At 40.8% G+C, this 23,921-nt stretch overlaps 1 protein-coding gene across 7 annotated transcripts in view; it reads left to right on the forward strand.

Annotated features, from left to right (window-relative positions):
* Positions 1-23,921, forward strand: part of NSD2 (nuclear receptor binding SET domain protein 2) — a 99,927-nt gene that overhangs the window by 7,567 nt on the left and 68,439 nt on the right. For 6 of the 7 annotated variants that reach the window (XM_057374031.1, XM_057374035.1, XM_057374038.1 and 3 more), the window contains exon 1: positions 17,394-17,530. The gene's annotated coding sequence lies outside the window, so the exon portion shown is untranslated. Of the gene's footprint in view, positions 1-10,716; positions 10,892-17,393; positions 17,531-23,921 lie in introns of those variants that run through there. The other variant, XM_057374032.1, reaches the window with a different exon arrangement.

A 23,921-nucleotide genomic window follows, 5' to 3' on the forward strand; every position in this document is an offset into this window, starting at 1 on the left:
TAGTCATTTCTATCTGTGACACCAAACTATCAACTGCAAGCTTCCTGTGTGGAAATAATTACACATCTTTTCCAAGTTCACATTATGTTCTTATGTATCCAACWGTTCTTACGCAGAAAGGCAGCGTTAGAGTTAAGACCAATGTCACGGCTAATAGCTTGACTCTGAAAAGCCTTCATATCATCCAAAAATCCTAGGATTAGTGGAGCCAGAATGGGGTTAGAGTTCTGTACTGCAACAGGAAGGGGACACAAAGAGGTCTGGAAAATAATGATGGTGGGAGGAAAGTGAATAAAAATGGTTATTATTGCTGCTCATARTACCATATTAATTCAACCAGTTTAYCTGGGAGCAGAGYTYAAAAAAGAACAGAAGAAAATATATTTTCATTTAAACTCATTGCCACAGGATGTTCTAAAACCTCAAAATATAAAGAAATAGGCTCAATAAGAAAATATACTAACTCGAGGGATCAAGGCTTAATGAAATCCTTAACACGTGCTTGTCTACTGCAATGTCCTCTTTGGAAGTTAGGAACTCCCWAAACTACTGATTTTCAGAAGCAGGAATGACTCAAATGGGTAGGTGCTACTTTTCCTAKGCTCTGTTTCCAATTCTAAGYATCCATTACTACTTCCTTTCTTGGTTTCCCTTGAGGAAAGGGCATGCCTAAGCCTGCTTTGAATGTTAAAAGCCTCCTCTGTTCTGCACAAATAGAGGTGAGAGTAAGAGACCATAAATGATTACCCATGGGCAGCTAATAAAAGCTGTGGGACTCAAGTCCTAAATTGGAACCAAGGAGGTGTTTGAGGTGGACTGAAGGGTCACTGTCGGTGGGTCTCAAGGCACTTGACAGAGCCATGCATGGCTCACTCAATAAGGGGGGCCTATGGCAGTTTGGTTRATCCTAAATAAGCACTACACTGTTTCTACCATCCTTAAACTCCACATGTTCCTCTCACTGACAGAACAAACAGGTTAACGAAGGTGGGGATTTTTTGTGTCGAGAAATAATGAAAGCCAGGTTAGAAAGGGAAGAGATCTCAGTCCACTTGGTAACTTATGCACAACAAAACTCTGCCAAGGAAAGAAACTTGCATCTTCTCTTGCTTTCTTACCCTAGTGTTTCCTCTTTGCACTTCACTTCTGCCATAATCCACCTGGCAACAAGTTACAGTCGATCTCCCTCTAGTGGGTAATTAATTACCCATGAAAGCCACAGCAAGACTGAGATGTGTTAAAAACCTGCCTTGCACTTGCTTTCCTTTATCTTCTTTCTTCAGTTGGTTTTCTTCTTTCATCTGTGATCTTTCTCTCATATGCATTACGTGTTTTCTTCATACTCTTCATAAACATCATATCTGCTCTTCTCCATTCTTGTGCTATGTGAGGAGTTGGACTGTTTGAAGGGTTTCTGTTTGACTTTGCTGTAAGTGGAAATGAAAGTAAAGAAGCACCAAAGAATGAATTTCAAATGAAATATTCTCGAGATTAGTGGTGTTTGCACAGAAGCATGTGTGCAACCCTCAGTATGCTGAAGGCTTAGAAATCTGGGAAAAAGAAAACCATAAGACCTACCTTAAGTTTGTTGTTTTGTTTTTTTTTTAATCAGGAGTCAGTCAAAGGAAATTTACATTTGGGTTTTCTTATCCTTAAAGTTGATTTATTTGTGTTGAAAATCTTGTGCATTCTGCTTAGTAGTTTGTTCCCCTTGCATTTGTTGTTCCATTACCAAAACTCTTAACAGCAAAATATATAAGCCAGCTGGGTTCAATCTGAAGTTAGCTCTCTAACAACAACTGTTAACTACCAAAGAGTATTCCCAGAGCAGAGCTGACGTTAATTGAGAAGGATAGTGCTCTCAAATATGTCGAGACAAGATGCTATAGAAATTGATTTAAGCAGACCATGCCTTTTGTCTATAGAACTGCATTTCTCTCCTTGCAGAGCATATAGGCTGGATACTATGGCTGTTACTCTATTTAGATTAATGGAAATATATTAGGGATGAATCTCAAAGGTATTTCCTTTCTCTGACTACTCTGAGTTTTTTTKTGTGTGTGTGTGGTAAAGCACATTTCAAACAAAAAGATGAACAAGTCAATATTGTCCAAATGAAAAATGACAGATCTGGTTGAAAGAAATTTTTAGGACAGACTTTGATAATGTATTTCTCCAGTGACAGTAGGCATCATATTAATCATTATCGGTTACCTTTCTGTTTAAAAGTTTGAATTATCTAAATAAACCAACCTGAAAGATGTTGTGCTCCAATCCAAGTAWTTTTGAGGTTCCTGGAGGCACTGATCTTTTCCTCAAATCAGTGTGGTAAACAGTGTTCCACAAAAGTCACTAATTAGAACCCCAAGAGTCTTTATTATGACAAAAGTAGGTATCACAAGGAGAATGAATAAAATGAAGATAAACTGGAATTTTACTGAAGCAAAGTGAGATCACAGATTATTTGTTGTGAGCAAATTCTGCTCCTACAAACACCTATGCAATCCATATATTTACATTATTTTGTAAAACAGCATAATACAAAACCAATTTTTCTATACAGCATATCAGGATTATCAAATTATTTTACTTAGATGGGTAAAAAAATATTGTAGCTTTTGATCCCTTTATAACTGAGTTGTCAATATAACTAATTTCATTTCACTGTAATAAAGATGAAATGAATTCCAATCCTGCTCATATATCAGTTACAACATAATTTTATTCAGCTGAGGCATTTCATAAACCTGCTTCAGGTAAGAATTGCAGACGGTGCTGAGGATGTGGAGGCAGGGAAGAGGTACTGCAGAAGAAATTTGCAGGTTTTGTCTCTGCAGCTTYCCTTGTGTTGATGTACAGGACAAAAAGAATTCAGTGACTATCAGTTTTCACTACCAGCTTGCAGAACTGACAGTAAGAGAATGTTCTTTTGCATCCAAATTGAGTACATTTGTTCTAGAATTTACTAAGACATTGACAACAAAGAAACTTACAGTGCCACATCCTGTTCTTTATTTAGGTTGGATGAAGGCWTCATTTGGCATTATGGAAACTAGAACGACTACACTGGGCTAAACCAAAGGCCAGTGAGTCCCTTTATCCAGTCTCTGGTCAGAAATGAGTGCTTAGGGAAAGAGWGTGAGAAATAGGGTGAGCATAGAGCATTGCTGCCTTTGCTGCCTGCAGCAGTGACTTATATTTCATCACTGCTGATAAACATGCACAGAACAGAGTCTGGTGGTCTGAGCACAGAGCTRTGAATCCGCTGTTTCAGTCCTGCCTCTGTCACCAAGGTTACTTGTACAYTGCTGTGTCCCAGCTCATGTGTGCTGGTGGCAAAGCTGCCTTCAAGGCTCTGCACTGCAGAGGCACACACAACCCATGTTCACTTAGCCACACTCACATTCAGGCTGGTTTTGGTCAAGTCTGGTATTTCRGAGAGATTTGTTCGTCCATAATGAGCTGCTTAACATCTGTAATTGTTTCCTGAAGAGCTGCATAATATCCCAGTGCACTTCTTATTGTGCCCCTGTATCTCTTCCCCACTCCTTCAGATTCCTCCATTTTTCACATAATTATCATCACTGGCCTTCGTGGTCCTTGTGCTTTGTCTTAAGCTTGTCATCCCTCAGTTCCTACACTCAGGAACAGCAGGCTCAGTGCAGTGTAAAAACTCTGCAAATATTTTCCCYGTGTAGCCCAAGTCAAGGTCCATCCATTAGGTAGCACAGAGAGGCCAACTCTTTCAAATGTCCCCGCTGAAGCTGCCAATAACAAGATGTTGCTGTTAGATTGACAGTAAATCAGAAAGASGATGTTAAAAGCACCTCCCTAAAAATTCCTGTTAAAAGTTTTATTTAAAACCTATGTTTCACATTGCTTCAGGGCTACCAGCAATTCCCARCATGAGATTGCTCCTGAAATGGGTCCTCAGAAACTGAATTCATCAGCTGCAGGCCCACTTCTGGTGAGCTCACAGTTTCCTCACTGCTCCTAAAAGTCTGTCACCTCCTCCACAACCATCGTTCCCACCTCCATTCCCTCTCTCTACCATCCCTTCAGAAACTCCAAGTGGAGAATTGCAAGCTGCACACTCAGAGCACTAYTCAAAACATCACAATGCAGGCAGGTAGATAAGGAGTTGTCAGAATTCTCGTTTCTATTTTTAACCTTGCAGTGGAGAGCCTTTATCAGTTTGATACCATTGGGCATGTCATTTCTGCAATCTGGCTCAAGCTGGCTGGATTGAAGATTGGAGGAATTTCTCCCCAGATCATTGCACCTCAGGTTGAGCAGAACCCTGGAGAGCTCCACCTCCACCTCCACCTCCTCCTCCTCCCTGTGGCCTCCAGCTGCACTTCTGCACGGGGCAGGGTGCACAGGAACTGGAGGAAGCCACATGCAAATCAGRCTGAATGGTAACCAAATATGTCTAACCCAGAGGGAAGCTGGTGGGAAGTGCAGAGCTAGTGAAAGGGAAGGGAGCAAATAGACTGGAACATACAGGCCCTGGAATATTGGCACATGAGTGGAGGGCTGTGTATAGTAAATAAATAGAGATATGCATATTTGAGCGATTTCCCCAGGGTAAAGTGAGTAGGAGTGTGTTCAAAGAGTAGTATTTGCTTTATGCTGTCCTGTGAGCACAAGTTCAATTTATACATTTGGAAGTATACATATAGGGTGTGTGTTTGATCAAGGAATTTAGACAATAACCTGAGTAATTGGCAGCATTCACCAAATCCCATCAGTCTGATCCCAAAGCCAAGTTCTTTCTCAGTGTTACGATTTCACAAGCAATTTAAATGGCTACTTAGCTACATTATGTTATTACAAGCAACATCACTTGTCAAGTATTTTAAGTAGGAGAAATTATGTTAGTTATGCATTACAACCCAGGTAAAAATCACACCCCCATGTTAAGCATGCACAACAGTATGCCATTAACTTGTTTAACATGATAGCTTGAAAGAGTGGTATGTTTTTCTTTTGCATTTCTACTACAAGTCCCCTGTTATTACTTTGTTCATTAAAATTTTTTTCTGCTATAAAGGGGATTCAATGATTTTGCAAAGCAGCCTCATCCCTAGAATGTTATAATTTGACAATTTCAAGGCTTTTCAACTCAGACCCTTGCATATATGCCATATATTGCATTGCAGATTTCATCCAGTAGTCGAAAATGTACTGTGAATGCAGCATCATCTTATCAGTATTCCAGCACCATAAGCTTTCTCACTGCAAGCAGGGGATTGTTCATTACAATGAAACTGAAAATGGAATAACTGAAGGATTGATTTATATGACCTTCACTCAGGAGTGTTCTAATTCTGACATAATCTCTCTGACTGAAATCCTAAACACTATATAATTTTGATTTATTACTCTTAAAAGAAGGAACTTGGATCTATAGATCAACAGAATACCTGGCATGAAAAGGAGTGGTACAAAAGCTCAGGAAGACTGCAAGAAAATGCAGATTGATCATGTGACTTTACTCCAAACATTGTCTCAGCCAGCAAATCCATGAACAGGGCTGAAAGCAAGTGGAAAAACATTATGCGGATGTTTTCACAAATCCACTCTGTCACTCGGAAATCTCTCGTGATTATATACATTTTATAGCACAGATAAGAGCATGTTAGTAAGTTCAAACATGAAACAGTCTGTTTACTAAAAGCTGCAGGAAATGTTTATTAAAGCAGCTAATTTATGAGAAAACAGGGCCAGAACTCGATATACTCCACAAAAGGCTGCTTTACCAGGCAGCTGTTTCTCTCCCACACTGACAGTAACCCACTCTGTGCTATTCTGTCCTCACATCCGCTGCCATGGGAGCCAGGAGAAGGCTTACAGGGGGGTGAGGGTGTGCTGGACCTGACTGCTCACAGGTGAAAGCTAGAGCAGCCTTACAGTGTGCTGCATAAAATTAACAGCTGATATCTTTAAAGTAAAGCAGCTGGATCTTAATCAAGTAGAATCTTGTTGAATTGAAAAGTGAATCAGGCTGGTTGACACTTCTTGGATTGTTTTGGCAAGGTAAAGAGAGTAGTTAGAAGAAAGAGCAGATAGAAACTATTCACACAAACTGGTTGATAAATGTACATTAAAAGGCCACTGAACATAGTCTTAATGCCTTGCAGGAACTGAAATCAACAGGTCAATTTTAAGCAGTCTAACAAATAGAAATCTGCCCTCTTTTTTTCTGTYCTTAATGTTTGGTGAAATGATTGCTTGCCTCCTTCCCTCCCACACACTCAGCTCACAGTTCCTGCTTAGCCATTTCCCAGTCCTATTTTAGACAAATCTTTATCTTATCATGCTTCTCCTGCAAATCCTTCTCCTCTAGAGCACTTAACATCCTCTTCTTTCATAAAATCCACCTTTTACAAGTGCTACCTAATCAGYCTTACTTTATCCTAGCCAGGAAATGGAGGGGTTTATTTTTAAAAAATAATAAACCATTATTCAGTGAATTTTTGTGGCTGGTATGAATTGTTTAATTCTAGCAGATGGTAGTCTCCTCTATGCAGGAACATTTGTCTGCTTCACTGTGCTGCACAATGCATATTATTCTCACCTATGAATGGGCCCGTTACTTATTACTTCCAAAGATCAAACATTACACAATTCCTCCAATATGGAGCTACAGTCTGAGCTACAGCTACTGCAGCCACTAGTGTAAAAGCACTATAGTCTCAGAAAGATTATTCCTTCTTTCCTGAATATGTTAGAGCGGATACACCAGAAACTAAATTTGTGCTTAGGGATAGCAGGAAATGTCTGATTCTTTTTATGTATTTGCAGAAAGGGAGAAAAAAAAAGGAGGGGAAAAAGGAGGAGATAAAAAGGAGAAAAATATTAAAAAGAGAGACTTGGGTGGAATCATATTTAGGACATTTATTACCTGAACTATATGGACAGTTTTCAAAATGAGAAAATAAAATACTTGTATCAAAAACTGTATTCTACTAGAATGACATAAAGGCTTGTGAGCAGGAGACAAAAGAGGAAAAAAAAACCATGAATATTATTTCTGTAATCAATTAGCATCATAGTGGTATATGGTGCATCTCAACATGTAGGAATATAATATAGGTGATATTTCATTCTTTGGACTAGAAAACTTAACATAGAGCCCAGTTCCGCAAACCAATGCTGGCATACTTGATTTTCAGCATGAGCTGTTTATTGAATTCTCAAATGAATGTATTTATCGTTAGGAAAATCAAAACAGCAGAGGAAGTAATATAGTCTTAGATTTCCCCATGGTGAATTAATTAGTGGAGTCAATTCTGGCCTCAGCCTGGTATCTCATCCACCAGAAAACACTCACTTCCCAGTGTAATGACAGATGATTGTAAAAGYTTAACAGTGTTTGGCCAGTGCTGGTAAAGCTGATAGGGATGGGAGTGAAGGGCAGCTTGGTATCTTCTTCAGCCAACGGCAAACTATTCAGTATGAGAGATTAAGAACTGCTTTATTAGGATGATTATCATTACCCTCAACAACAACTATAAAAAGCTCCAAGTCAAATGGTTCTGACTCACTTGCTGAAGGGTAATACCATCTGTGGAGGAAATTCTGGGTATGGGCTGTCACCAGTGGCTAATCCCCCTGGAACAGGTGCACAGCAGTTTACCAGTCCCACATCACAGCAGGGCTGGGAGCCAGGGCATCCAGCTCATAAAAGAGATGCCCACTGACAAGGAGGTGGAACAAAAGAAGAAAAGGCCCGTCTTCGTATTTCTCCRGAGTGGCTCCCACTTGTAAAGTTTTGATGCCTGGAATAATCTGGAAGCCATTCTCCACTCAGTGTGCATCTGCAGTAATACCTTACTTTTTCTTCCCCAACAGCAAGTTCTCCTGGGCCACAGCAGCAGCTCTTGAGTGAAATACTTTTGCAGACAGTGTATTTGTAATTGTAAATTCAACAGATTCTCTGTAAACTGGTGACTGCTAATATTTTACAATATCCCTAGAATGCCTAAGTAGCAGATCAGTCCAACCTGACTAAAGTCAAAAAACATTTATGGAGTCCATACAGGACAGAAGGGAGAAATATTCCACAACTGACTTTCAAATGGATGAACAAGGAATACACACTCAAAATCTCAACTCTGGCAGACACTGGACCCGGTGTCATTTGATCTGCAGTAGCACTTGGGTGTCTGAGTAGGTCTGCTGAAGCAGAAGGAAATCTTTCTCAAAAAGATTATTCAGTTAATCCAAACTGGTAGCTTCTGAGTAAGAGAGACACATTTTCTTACATTATAAGTAATATAAATAACATAAAGTCCTTTAATTGAATATGGTACACCTATTAAAATTACATGTTGCAGAGTTAGAAAGGACTTGCACTAGACAGATGAAAAGACTTCTTGAAGGGATTTTTTTTTGATCTGTAATACAACATCCCTTTCAATAGAATATTTCTGTCCAATTATAATAATTCAGTTGATGGAGAGTCTGTCATAGTTTTATTGTGATTACAATTTATTGTAAACTTATTGTATTCATTATTAATCTGAGCTGTAAAAAATGTTAATACTAGTAATTATTAAACTTGAGAACAATGCAAAAAAAAAAAAAGAAGAAAAAAAAGCTACAAAAAAAGAGGGAAATGAAGCTGATTAAATGTCTGGCTCCCATTGATTGCCAATAGCTGCTAGTGTTAAATTAAGAGGTTATTTTATTGTCCTCTGCAGCCAAGCTCAGCCATGCTCCATTCAATAACCAATAAATTATGTCTTTGAGTTAATAATAATTACAATAAAAATATTCCCCATTTTTTGGCATGCTGTGTTTATTTTAGGATATTAACACAGCAATCCAAATACAACACGTAAAACTCCCTCAGGGTTTTCTGTCTCACATCCCAGACCTTCTGTTTCTTTATAAGCTTTAACAGCCACAGTTAGAAGAGATATAAATAGTCTGAAGCACAAGAGAATCTCTCTTCCCTGACAGAATCTTTATTTACAAGCTCTACAAACCTAAGCAGGTCAAGCAGTCCCTTGCTGGCAGGTTAATAAGGCCCACCTGCCAAATAAACCCACCAGTGAACTCCACAGGGTCTRCATAAATCCAAAATGCTTGGAACAAGATTTTCTCCTTAGGAATCATACTGAGATGGGATGCTTATAGTTCAAAAGGAGGTCATCTTTCAAACTCCAGAGTGCTTGCCTGCCTGGCACATACATGAATGTGCAAAAGGTTTGCAAAAAACATGGCTCTTACCTTCAGAAGGTATTTAACATTTGTATTTCAGTGTTGTTTACAGGACACCCACATTCTGARGGCTCCTGGGTGGGTGCCATATGAATGTGTAAGGCTTAGGCCTCTGCCCTTTGGACTTTTAAAAGGCAAGTATAGTTGGGTCATAAATTAAATATTTTAAATTATTCAAGACTTWACATACAATTAATTTGCCTACAATACCATGAAAAGAAAAGGAAATATGATAACTGGTTATTTAAACCAACCTAGAAATTAATTCTCAGAAGCCACAGTAAWTTTTTTATGAATATTGACAATTATCAAAATGGAATTTCATTCTGAGACCTGAGCTATTCAAATACAACTCCTGGGTAAATGTTTCATATTGAATCAATGACTTCTTTATGTTCTTTCCTGAATCAGCTAGGCCCAGCAAGTATCCCAGGGTGGGCATATCCATAGATTTCTGAAGAGGCCCATTCACTGTGTTTGTATTGCATTTTAAAAAAGCATGTCCAAAGCATCCTTCAGATTTCTATTTGCTGTTTGTACAGTCAGCAAAGTGGTAAATTCTGAGAGCACCCCTCATCATTTATTAGGATGGCACCMTGCAGATGGAGGCAGACAATGGATTATAGCTCAGCAGTAGAAGCTCTTTGGCTCAAAACACTAAAGCAGAACTTGTGATCCTTTCATGAAGGGAGCTGGTTTGCCTTTGCACGCCAGGCTGAGAACTGCAGCAGTGCCTGAGCTGATTCACAACCTTAGAGGTGGCAAAGGTAATCAGGAAAGGCAATATGCACAATGAGAGGCAGCGTGTGTGCAATGGGCAGGGATCACAGGTCCCACTCTAATGAAACAGTGAACATCTGATGAAGTTCTTTAATTTACTGTGAGGGACATACCCTATTAGGCCTACAGGCTGCCTGCCTGTAAAAATCCTCGAGGGCAGGTTACAGGCAAATCAGGGAGCACATAAAAAGGCTTGTAGCTCTTTGTTCCTGCACATCTACAGTGGGCTARACCAGAGTCCCTGGAGGCACTGGGCATTACAGCTRTATTAGAACATTAAGAATTGGGGCWGCAGAGAAGACTCATGTGATTGAGTGATTCCAAATATAAGTCAAATATAACAGTTTTGCAAGTGTARGTGAAGTAAGGAATACATCTAGAACGTGCATTTAAATTGAAATGCTGTGACAAAGCACTTTGTTGCACTTTGAAGGCCTTGAATGCATTCCTTTGAAGGCTTTGAATGACAGATTACCAGAGAGAATGCTCAGTTTCAGGATCCTGGTACTGCATCTCCTGGTGATGYTATCAGTGGTGTACTTTTAGTAACAGGGAAAAGCATCTCTTCTGGGCCCTCTGAARTACTTCTGAGGTGAGACAGAAGTTGGAGCTTTGAATCACAGACTCCTTGATTCTGAATGCCATTTAAGTGCYTATCATCTTCTGTGGAACCAGTGCAAACAGTTTATTCCTGCTTTATTCCAGCTCGGACCCGGAAGATGCACATAACATCAGCCCTTCAGCAAATACTACATGGCCAGTTGCTGTAGCAATTGCAAAAGGAGTGTTCAACACCCAGTGGCTTGATGGGAATKATGCTATTCTTAGCACAGCGGTACTACAACCATGCCCAGCTTCCGCCTGAGACAGCAGACAGTGGGTGAGTCTTCATGTAGCCAGTGTCCTACACATGGTCAAGCCCAGCACCTCTTCTCTGCGGAGTACATTCTTCATTTGAATTACAGTTTATCTCAGCTGCTGTAAATGCAGCTGAGACAGACCCAGTGTTTTTCTGCTGTTTGTAAACTGGATGCAGATTTGGCACTGGAGCCAGTACTGCCTCYGYGGGGTCAGTGCTGCGTGTAGKGTTGAGCTGCTGACAGTGGAGCACAGTGTGACTCCTGCAGGCAGCCCAGCAGCCCTCTGCTCCCTGCCAGGGCTGSCTCACCAAGCAGGAGTCTCTASTGCTGCGCTGACTGGCACAGCGCACGCTCTGGCTCATTAACAATAACTGAAGCGAGCAAACAGAGCTTACAGCAGTGAGCAGATCCAGCTCGAGTGTAAGAACACTGTAAAATGCACAAGAAACACATCCCATTCCTTTCAGTTTTCACAGCAGTGACAGCACAGGTGATAATTTAGCAGATATGCCTGCATTCGCAAAYCTCCTCATCCTGTGCCTCACATCCAGTTGTTTCAGCCCTCATTTGTCAAGTACATTTGCACATACTCAACACCAATGTAAAACAAGTGCTAAGCATCTTATATAAAGTCTCCAAACAGTTCTTTAAATTAGTGGATATTTCTGAAAATGCCTGTCAGTGAGCATTTTTCTCCAGGCATGTTTACTGAATAAATAGGATATGATCACAGCTACAATTTCTCAGTACAGGAAATTGCCAGTCACCAACATAATTAGAAACAGTTCATATGATCAAATTAATCATTCAAAAAAAGAGCAATTACTGTTAACAGAATAATGGCATGCCTTAAAAAAGAATGAAATTAACCTTTAGGACCGACAGAGTTACCCTCACCACTCTGTACTGAGGCAGCAAAGATTAATACATGTGCAAAATAAAACACTGCATTAGCATCTGCTGAAAACAGTAGTAGCATTATCTATYTGGCCTATTCAACCCTTAACAAACTTTATTCTTTGGCCCCAGCAGTAAGTAGAAATAGYGAGTCACTTCTCTGCCAAAATAAAAAAAAAACCTACTCTTCAAGACTTCCATTGCTATATAACTTACCACATTGTGATTATCATTGACCAATAATTACATGAAGATTAACCATAAGTCAGCAGTTTGAAATGCAAAAGAATTTAAAATTCAAACCTACATTATAGCTCCTCAAAAGCTAAAATTTGGCTTGTTAAGCCTAAAGTTTAAGATTTAGAAATGTGTGCCAACATATTGCAAAAAACTATATATTTGCTCTGTTGCACTAAAAATTAATTCTGATTATAAATTTATTTTGAAATTTATACCCCTAAGTTTATGTTTAGAAACAGTAACATACTATGCTATAAATAGAAAGTGGAGTTAATATGTGTTGAATCCTCAAGCTGTGTGTTTCTACATAGATTAGATTTATTTTATTCTGAATGTCAGCAATGTTTAAATTAAGTCATACTGATGTTGAAGATAATTAGAGACATATAACTTCTATAGATAAATTTATTAGTTCACTGAAGTTACTTATACCAGGCTGAAGGACGTTAGCTGCTGAAAACTGGTATACAGCTGGTTTTTATCATCCCAACACTGGAAAACAGCAGGGACATGCTCCTCAGTTTTCCTTTCTCCTGGCCTCTGTCTTGCCCTAAAGATGTATCCCACTCGTTCATGTGTTCAATTTTCCCTCTTGCTTTTGCTCCCTCAATTACACTTCCCTTCCTTCTGCTCAGCACAAATGATGTAAACACAAAGAGGTATTTGCAAGAAAAGTGACACTTGCTCCATTCTTTTCCTATCTGAAAACATACCTGGTGAACAGACTGCTGTATAACTCGTAGTATGAAGAAGATTCACATTAAGCGTTTTTCCRTCAGATAATCATATTTTACTCTGATCAATACTTAAGCCATATACTGTAGCTGCACTTAAGATGTCTCTCATTTGGACAGAGACTAATTCTGTTTCAAATTCTCCAACTAGAGTATTTTCTTTTTTTTCAAGGAATCAACTTTCTATTAAAAACTACCATTACTCCATTTTTATATGGGGTTACACAAAAAGTCTGAAAAGCCTGTACCTTCTCATTTTCAAGATAATTTAAAAGTGATTCTAATACACACTGTCAAATTTTTCAAGTAAACATTTTCAATGAATTTTCATTCAAGTTAATTGGCAAATGTATAAGTTCTCTAGAACACATTTCCTATTATCAATTTATGATGAATATGCTCCACTTGATAAAAAATATTTTGAAACACTGATTTTGAATTTCATATTTCATTCTTCCTTAATTCTAGATCAGCAGCTCACTGTGTTCATATTAAACAGGATGCAATATGCAGCATGGTCCAAGACATAAACACATACATGCTGATAAAGATTTCTCTTAACAGTTTTGATGACACATGGACTGACATACTGAAGATGTCTCTGTCTAGCTACAGTTGACATAGCTAAGGATGGGTTCAGACAGGTTGAAAGCAATGATTACTCTCTGTTAATCCAAAGAAAAAGCATGGACTGCTGGCTAAAGTCAGTGCTCAGGTGATGGGCTGCCAGCTGCCAGCATGAAAATGTCACRGTGATAGTAGGCACAACACAGAGCAGGTATCTCTGCATCAGTGCTACACCAAAACAGGAAAATGAGCAGCATTAACTTTACCAGTGTATTCACAGTTTGAACTGTAATGTCTTCCGTTTCACGACTAATGCATAGAAAAGTCTGTGAAACAAGAAAAAATTACATCTGTAGATTCTATATGGCCTAAAGCAGTCCTTATCTCATTAAACACCTTGGTATAAAGAAAAATGCAAACATGATGTGCTGCTCTACTAATCTGGGCAAACCTGACTGACAAATGGACTACAGTCACGTAACTTCAGTTTGACACTACTTTGAGTTAACATTGCCACCAAGATAATCTGCATTCAGGAAAATACATACTAGACAGATTATTATATAAAATCCTAAAACAAAAATGGGTACAAGAAATTAATTTAGAAAGCAATCAGTCCTTAGCATCCATACAGGARAGTAATGTAGACATGAGGCCCCTGCCACAAAGATCTACAATGACATTAAACGTGCTCAGGAGCTGCGCTGTCTTTGCTCTTTGCCTTTGCCAGGGAAATGGTRAAGCTTCAGCACAGGGACTGCTGGTCCCCATTGCTTCTAATGGCATCAAGTACTCCAAAACGTGCTCCATCCCCTTGTGAACAGCACTGACCAAGCTCTCCAAGGAAGGAGTTCTGTGCTGTTGCACTTTGTTTGTTCCTGCGCTATGTGGAATGCAGAGGAACTACAGCAACTGCAGTGCAAGGCCTTGGCTTGTCCRGCACTGACTGTCCCCGTGGTGGCAACAAAACAAAACCTCCTTCACCTTCAGAATTCCAGCACATCCTAGCATATGYCTAAAGCCAGGGGCATTGGCTTCAGTTATTGCTGACTAAGTGGTCTTTAAAAAGTGTTTGCATTACAAATTATCTTTTGGCCTAGTRACTAACTGATAATCTCAAAAATATTTAAATGTTTCTAGGACAATATGCAACCACTACATTTATTTAAATGCCTTTGAATTGAAAAGAGGGATATTAATTGTCATACTGTTTAACACTATATATTCATGAAAAATTGAAAGTTAGAAGCAATAACATTTTAGATACCAAATGAAACAGGAGTCACTAAAAAATGAATACTTCTATTTGCTCTAGTTGTGCATCTTTGATATTTCTTGGATAGGTCATTGTAATCATAACTTTAAAAAATATTGACTAATTCAAAATCACAAGAAAATATAATGAAAAAGAACAAAATCTCCAAAAGGTTCAGCCTGGGAATTTGCGACTATTATAAGCTGATTAGTTTCCTTCAACTCCTTTAAAGCCATCACTCAAGTGTAATGCAGCATGCCTGTGATTTGTCAGCACAAGCTTGTTCTGCACTCCATTGCATTTACACCTTGAGAGTTAAAGCTTTTTGAGCTCAGTTTTCAGAAGTGTAATATAACTATACCCACTTGCAAAGGACCAGCCTCTTTGTGTACTACAGTAGAAAAACAAGATATCTTTATTATCACAATAAGAGCTCAAGGAAACAGACAATTTTTTTGAAAAAAAAAACCAAAAACCTGCAAGCACAATTTTTATTTAAAGGGGTCAAGACATTGGACAATTGTGCACCAGTGTTTATTTACAATATAAACTAGTAGTATTCCAGCTAAAGGTTTTAACTCCCAGCATAAGCTTTCCTGGAAATCTGCATGGTGGGTCTATCAGGAGGTAGTTACATGGTTGCAAATCTTGGTCTCTTGGGCAAGGTCAGTGATCTACAGAAATTGCAAGGTCTAAGGAAAATTTGTCACCTTGACCATGATAACAAAATCCTTCCACTTACACCTTAAAGGACTGACACAGAAGGGAAACACCGGAACTATGTTATCTGTAGGACATTATGCTTTAGTGATAAGTACAAAATTAAAATCTGTTTCTCTTTTGTAAGTCACACATTAAGATGAATTTGTATCATTGGGCCTGCACACAGAATTTGTTCCCAAGAGAACATAGATAAAGCATTTGTATCATGCCAATTATTKATAATTAATGTTTCTTATGGAATTCCGTTTTTTTTGGGGGGGGGAACAGAAAACACCCCTGCATACATGTCATGCTTTGTACTTTTAGTACCTTAGCTTTATTGTTCCACTACGGAAGAAAAGCAAGCCTGTGTATCCCCTTATGTAAACAACAGGATTCACATACTTGTACTTCTGTTTATTTGAATTAATACTGGTGTCTCTGTTTTTAATTAGAAAGGATCTTCAGTTTTTCGGTGAATGCATGTAACTGACTTTTAGAAAGGAAGCTGGATTAAACTATCACAACTCTTAATCCAAATTAGCTATTTTAAAATGTAATGGCACTTTCTCTTTAGTGCTGTAAACACTGACATTAGGAAGCTAAATCTTGTTTGCCTAACACCTTAAARATAGTGTATTTTCTTTTTGTAGGCTGCAAGGCTGAAAAACAAGCTAAGGTACCTTTATYACTACAGACAGATCTCCAGCCACCTTCATCTTAAAGTTTTAATCAGCYGATGATTAAGATTTTCATTACTAAGTACTTAGCACTAAATTCTCACTGTTCTGCTGTTAACTGCCTTGCAGCCACCATTAAACACTCACCTAAAAACATCAACAAACTTTAACATATGAAAGTAAATTAAKGATTACGTCAAAAAAATAAATAGTCTGAGCCTTTCTGCAACAGATGGCCTAATTTCACCATTATCCATAAAGTGTGATGCTAGAATGTTTCCCTCCCCCCGCCCCAATTATCATCTGTTTACCTTTGGCAGGAGTTGCAACAGGTCCTTAGCTACCAGGTTAATACAGTATCCATAGCACCGAGGAACTCTGCTCTCTGCCTTGTACACAAACRCAGGTTCTCAGTGCTCCATAAATCCTTTATTAAACCATTGAAAGCTTGAAAAAGCTGGCCATTACCTGCTTTACATTATCTGGTGCAACGGTTCATAAGAATATTTGTTCCTATTGTAACATGACGGCTGTTTAACGATTTGACTAAAAAAAAAAAATGGAAAAAAAAAGCTGTGTTTTCAATTGGCAAATTGCAAGCACATGTACTTATTTTGATGGAAGCTTTAAAAAAAATAAAATAACCCAGGCCGTACTTCCASAAGAGACAGCCCGGATAATTCGCAGCCAGGCACACTTCGGCTCTTACAACCATTCGACAGCCTCCAAATTGTATGCAGTTGTAAGGAAAGTCAAAACATTTGGCTTAAATCAGGATTTTCAGAAAGCGCACGTGTACGGTGGCTGAAACCAGCAGTGAGGAGGGCACTTTTTAGCCGGCCAGGAGATAAAATAATAACATAAAGACATTTAAAACTAAATGTTTTTCACCGACCTCTGTATATTCTCTTATGGGGGGGGCGGTTTCTTAAGGCGTTCTTGTGCACCTGGGGACGCCTCACGGCCAGCATCCCTGTACCCCGGGGAAGATAAATAACAACAACGTAAAGATTTTTTTTTTTTTTTTAAAAGCGTTTCCCACCGGGGTGGGCGGGCCCTGGGCGCGCTCTCGCCCACCTGGGGGCGGCGAGCCAGGCTCCCCGGGAGCGGGCCTGGCCCCACCTCGGCCCGTGGCCTTCCCTGCCCCGGCTCCCGGTCCGCTGTCCCCTTTGGGCCGCGCAGCTCCGCTCCCGGCTCCGCTCCCGGCGGGCGCCGCTCCCGGCTCCGCTCCCGGCTCCGCTCCCGGCTCCGCTCCCGGCTCCGCTCCCGGCTCCGCTCCCGGCTCCGCTCCCGGCTCCGCTCCCGGCGGGCGCCGCTCCCGCGGCCGCGCGTGCGGGCGGCTCCGCGCGGGGGGATTTGAAACGGCCGCTCCGGGGGCCGCGCGGCGGCGGCGGCCAATCAGCGCCGCCGATTTTTCGCGCTGGTTCTGGCCGGAGGAGGGGGCGGGGCCGCCGCGCAGGACCCGCCGGAGCCGCCGCCGCCGCTGTTGCCGCTGTGTCGCCTCGGCTCCCGCCGCTCCCCGGCACCGAGATACCGCCGCCGCCTCGCCCGGCTCCCCGGGGAGAAGGATGCGCTAGGGCACAGGTCGGTAGGCCGGGAGCGCGGCTGGCTCTCCCCCGCGGGAGGGGAGGAGGCGCCCGGGGCACGTTCCCGCAGGCCCCGGGCGGGAGGCGGGAGCGGCGGGAGCGGCGGCGGCGAGGTTCGCCCGCCCGCGGGGATGCTGCCGCCCGGCCCCGCGCCTCGCCGCGGGCATCGGGAGCCCCCTCCCGGGCCGGGACCGCGGGCCGTGCCCGGCAAAAGCGCAGCGGAGGCGGCGTGGGGGACGGGAGGTTCCGTGGTGGGGCATCCGCGCCCCCCTCTCGCCCCGGCGCTTCTCCCGGGGASTCCCCTTCCGCCGAGGCTCCGCTCCCCTCAAACTTACCGTCTCCATCTCCCGCCGCTGCCCGGGCAGCTCGCAGCTCCCGTTTCCCCCTTCCCCGGAGGATGGTTTTTTTGTTCGCTCCCCCCTCCTCCCCCCGCTACCTGGCCCTCGCTGCGGGGCCGCGGGTCCCCCCGCCTGCCCCTCGGCCCCCCCGGAGGCTGCAGCAGGATTTGTGCCGCTGGCTGGGCCTGACTTCTGGGTGGCGGAGGAGCGGAAAGGAGCGATGCCGAGCGGAGTCCCGGCTGTTGCAGCTTCATCCTTTCCCCCCTGACCGCCTCCTCTTCCTTGGCGCTGCGGGAGGTCGGGGGTAGCATAAAGGGGTAAGGGAGAGGTGCCCACCCGTCCCACCTCCCTGCTCCGGGGAATGGAAGATCAATCAGTGCAAATCAGAAAGAAAACCGGAGGGGGGGACACGGCCGATGGGAAGGGGGAAAAAAAAAAAACCTCTTCAGGGTTTAAACCGCCCCCTTAAGGGGTCGTGAGGCTGCAAATGTCCCCCCCGTGGCGGTGAGAGTGTGGGGAGGTGGAGGCTGCTCCTGCCCCTCGGCCCCGGGTAGGTCTGAGATTGTACGGCAGCAGGAGTGAATGTAACTCTGAAAATGTATGGAGGGGGAAGCCATGTTTGATTTATTCCTCCACTAAACACTGGTGTGATGATCCTTCTACTTAGACCCTTCTGCAGTCCATCCTGGACCGGTATGGGAGGAGAGCCTTGTTAGGAAAATGGAAAGAAAACATTCCTGCAAAGGCGTGCGGGCTCGTTGGCTCAATCTTCATTAAGTATAAGAGGATAGGGCTCTTGTAACTTGAATTGATATTTGTGTGGTAAAAGWGCCTGGGGAACTTGTATTCCCAAGGCCATAGTTACAGCTCATCTGCTGTGGCTTTACTGCTCTGGGGGTGGAGAAGGGAATTTGCCATACTTCTTGAATGTATTTATACTTGCTTTTTGGTTTTGGCTTTTTTTAAATATGTCGGCTGAAAGGAGGAGTAAACACTAGTAGAAGTGCAGAGACGGTAAACACCATATTTAAGCAGATTTCAGAGAAAATAGGCTTCTTGCTAACAGACATAAGACAAGAGGCTGGTATCAATCAGTGCCCATGTATTTTGTGTGCATGAATAGTTTCTTATTGGCATTTGCATTAAAATTGATTTATAATGATTGTTAAATTTAGGAGCTAGGGCTGCCCACACTGAACAAGCTAAATAGGTCTGCTTAAAAAAAAAAAAAAAAAGGGAGATATGTTTGGCTTTTAGCCTTTTCATACATCCAAGGAAGGGTATGAAAAGGGTGGCAGTGAAGTTTGTAATAGATTTTGCAARGAGTCCTTGCTGGTGACTTAAGCAGACATATAAATATACATGGTTACTAAAATTCCTTATACATGGAATGTGTGGCTTCAGCTGCAAGACTAAATTGGTTCTTTACCAAAATGTTATATGTTAGTAGAATATCTGTAAACTTATTGCTGAAGCTATTATTTGTTTGTTGTGGGAATTTTGCTTGGGAAATGTAGCATATCAACCTTAATAAACTCCTCTGTTTCACAGTGTGGTGAATTTGACTGTGGATTATTTGAATTTGACTGTTGGATGAAATCATTGCATTAAACCGCTGTTTTGTAGAGCTACCCWGGGCTTAGTACTTATATACAATTTTTGGTTGCCTCAGTAAGTACCTATAACCTATATATTAAATCATCTGGGATTTTTGTCTAGTATGCAATCATCAGAAAATCTGACAGTTTTTTTCAGTATGTGAATATAAAGATTCTAAATATTCCTGGAGACTTTATGGCTAGTTCTTGTGAAGGTTATAGGACTGTCCTCATATATGCTTGGAAAAATCCAGATATTAAAAGTACAGTAAAACCTACTAGTTTATCAAATATTATTTGAAAATGTCAAAAGAAACTAGGTCATTATACTTTAAGAGTCTAGATTTAAAGTAGTTTGGAGATGGAAAGTAAAAATATATTTCTTTTTTGGTTCAATATGAATCCAACAAATGGCTAGTAAGATTAAAAAAAATTGCATTTATTGTCTGTAGGACTGTGTGCCTTTTCTGAAGCTACTGGTASTTTTGCAGGTGAGATTATTACATTTAAATTACTGCCTGCGTGCAATAGACTGGATATTACAGCAAGACCAACCCTGCTTGGGTTTAGACTGGAAGCAAAAATAATTGTTGAGGGGTGGTTTTCTAGTATTTGGGTGGTGAATATACACATACATGTGAGTTTGTGTCCAAAACATTGCACTAATAAAATAGCAAAGGAATGGCCAGAAGAGATTGTTTTTCAGTGCCCTATTGTTTGTGGCCCTTTCACCTCTCACTTCTGCACTGAGCCTGCTTTTTGTTCCACCAGTGTCAGTACATTTCCCAAGCAAGATCTTGTTTCTCCAGCCTGATAAATGTGTTTCCTTGTGGTCGATCAAAGCCTATTGACTGCATTGGGGTGCATAAATGTTCACCTGCTCTGCACAGATCCCTGCATCAAGGATGTCTCATCTGATGAGGAAAAGATACAGGCAGAATTATTGCAGCATTTCGGTCACCGCTGGTCATTCCTGCTTACATAACTACAAGACATTTCTAAGGTTTTAAGCATGGTTGGTTTAATGCATGGATGGTTTAATGCATGGAAATTGCAAGTATTTCCTGTATAGGGCAAGGTAAAGGCCTTTTCTGGGAAAAAGAATTAAACCTCTCCCTGACAGCTGTGTGCTGTAGAGTGAGAAGCATCCACTAAGTGGTGTTGCTGAAAAYAACAGATTCCCTAACAGTCAGTAATCAGGCATCAGTAAGGAAGTGCTTGGGAGGGATTAATAATAGCAGTAGATGATGATGACTAGATGTTTTAGTACCATGTTTGTGGCTATACTATTTGAGTTCTTTCATTACTTTCCTGAAAAGAGAATTGAAATGGCCTTACGGTTGAGTAGATGTGATAGATCTGGTATAATTCTCAAATCTAGCTTTTGGATGTAGGAAGAATGGAGATCATAGAATCAGAATGTTTTCAGTTGGAAGAAGATCATCTATTTCCAACTCCCCTGCTGTGGACAGAGACACCTTTCACTAGACCAGGTTGCTCAGAGCCCCATCTCCAGTGGATCTAAGTGAAGTTCCATGTTTCCAGGGAACATAATTTTCCAATTAGGCTATAGCTTTCAGAAATGTCTTCACCGAGGATGTACTGGAATCTTGGTGGAAAATGAGAAGTGGAGATGGAACWTGGCACCAGGATAAGTGGTCAGGTGGTGAAGGGAGAAAATAATTCCTCTTCAGAGCTTGGCATGGGAGTCCAAATTTCCTTTGGTGCATAGTTGTGGAGCACTTGGGAGGAAGGGTAAAGGTAAGGGCAGCCTTGTTGATGTGCCAGTAGTAACCCTKCTGATTGTAAATTCATGTAGTTGGTTGAATGGGTCAGTCCAGCAGTTTTATACAGTTAATGGTTATTTGGAAGGTTTTGATTCTGAGAATATTTTTGAAGGAAAAGAGAGAAACCTAAATTCTCACTTAATTGTGCCTTCAGGTTAGTTTATCTATGACCTGCAGTCACTGGAGGTAGCTGTATAAATGTTTTTACCTTTTTTTCTGTCATTTTACACTGACAGGATTACCAAAGTGATATATTAGACRTTATATGTAATGTTTTTATCGAGTTTGGTGACATATGTAATAGTTATTTTGTATTTTCTAGCATCAGCAGAAAGAGAAGTTTTTGGAATGTATTAGAAGGAGAATGTAGATTGTACTCAATTCTGCTGCCCTTTTGGTTGAATAGCARGCTACAAAAATACACAATATTCCTGGTGAACAGGTCATATATACTAATACCTTGTGATGGTAAGTAATGTATGATGGACTAAATATTAACCTTCCTGATGAGCAGTTCTAAACTTTAGCACCAGGTAATCTGYTGGCTCTCTGGTACATTCATAAAGCAACTTCTGTGCAAAGCATACAGTAGATTATACTATAAACTGAGTTTTTTAAAATGCTTTTTGTGTGCATTGAACAAATATCTGTGACTCATGGTTGAACCAAAGCAAGGTTTCTACTGTCCTTGCTAATGTTAAGGAGGAATAATACCATTGGATAGAAGTTGTTCTTATGGTACCATGATGTGATGAGCTACATGTGGAAAATAGATGTTTGAAAATGTTTTTGAATGTTTCACAACAATCAAATTGCACTTAGTGAATATGGAAAAGTGAAGCACGGACCTAATGTACTTCACAGTTTTCATATGTTGGACAAAATGACTTTGCCCTGGAGCACCACTGATATAGGTTCTCATATTTGACTTACTGTGAAGYTAATAAAATACATAAGTGACTTTAAGCATGTTTTTACTGCTAGGATTGCTCAACAGGTGATGGGTCCATTTCTAGTTTTGTTCCCATCATTTTAACTTGTCCTATTTTTATCTTGGTGCAAGATAGCAATTTGATCTTCTTTTGAACTTTGGTGTTCAGCTTCCCAGCACAAATTTGAGCTATTTTATAGTCCTATTTGGGTAAGGATACATAGGTGGCAAATGATTGGAAAACTGCAGCATGATCTGCTATTGAACTTGACTTTCATAGGAACTTCATTTTTCCTCTGCTGTCTGTGAAGGATACTGTTTTCCGTGTCTTTTTGGAGAAGCACAAGGATGTCTTGTTCTGTTGGCTGACACAGATGACCATTTAACAGTCTTTGTGAAATCTCTTTGGTTTTGTGCCTCATAAAAAGTACTAAAATATTAGCATCTCAAATCTATGCTAAAATACACATAAAAATGCGTTTTATGCAGAATCACAGAAATTCTGAGTTGGAAGGGACCCAGGGACCATTGAGTCCARCACTGAAGTGAGTGGCCTGTACAGGGATTGAACCCACAATGTTGACATTATTAGCACCATGCTCCAACTAACTGAGCCAAGCTCGGAGTATACARATCATCTTCAAACATATTTGGCCCTGAGGGCTAAGATCAGAATTCCATGTTTTCTTCTCCAAAGTCAAAAAACGTAACAGGAATGATTGTTGTTCTGTACTCTGAGTTCTGCAGTAGTAAACAAGAGATACACCAAGGAGCAGAAGCTGAGATARTATATGAAAAAATATATTCAAGAGAGAAGGCTGAGGTTAGGGAAGATCTCATAAGAAATCTGACCTAAATGTAATTTGAAATATTTTGAAAAGCTACTGACCAAAAAAACAAAAGAAGCATTAGAAAGAATATGCAGTAATGGAGCCTCCTATCATGGTGTTCGGGACCCATTTCACATATTTATTCATTCTAATAAGCAGAAGTGTAAATGTTCCTGCTGTGGCATGGGTTAGTCTGTGRAGCTGAGGTTCCCAAGATCATGTATCAGATAAATCAATTGTGGAACTTGCCAGCCTTGGTGGGATGCCATCAGAGCAAAGATCCTGACTGCACTGGCACTCAGAAACATCTAAAYTGGGGAGTTATCTCTGTAGTAAAGAATGCCTAGATTCTAGTCTGGTAATAAAGCCAGAGGGATTTAAGCCAAAGWATGAACCATGTAGAGCAGTGTAGGGTGAAAGATATGAATATGGATCTTTTCCCTATATGGAGTAATTGCCATCAACTTTAAATCAGATTCTTCAGAATGAAATTAACGTGATTTTTCTGTGAGTGCAAAATGCAGGTTATCAGAATCTGGTTTATAGTAGCACTCCTGAACAAACTAGAAACAAATGCTGGGATTAAATGTGGAATGTGACTGAAATTCAGCARTAGTGCAAAAAACAAATTCCAGTCTTAAAATGCGTAGCAGAAAGTGCATATGCATTATCTTTTAATCAGGTGAAAGCTTGAAATGGCTCAAAATAGTTGTGATAGCTGAGCTTTGATAGCTGAGAAACTCTGCAAGTAAGGAGAGTGGCTACAATTGTTTAACACTCCTTATTTCTACAGTCAGAACTACATTTTCCCATGAGAAGTATGTACAACAGAATTTGTCTAAAGAACTAAATTTGATAAGCCAGTGAAATACTGCACAAAGCTAGTACTGTGCTGAGAGGAAAGC

The sequence above is a fragment of the Malurus melanocephalus genome, unplaced genomic scaffold, assembly GCF_030028575.1.
Source record: "Malurus melanocephalus ecotype Western Australia unplaced genomic scaffold, MMel_1.1 scaffold_214, whole genome shotgun sequence".
In the NCBI taxonomy this organism is placed as follows: Eukaryota; Metazoa; Chordata; class Aves; order Passeriformes; family Maluridae; genus Malurus; species Malurus melanocephalus.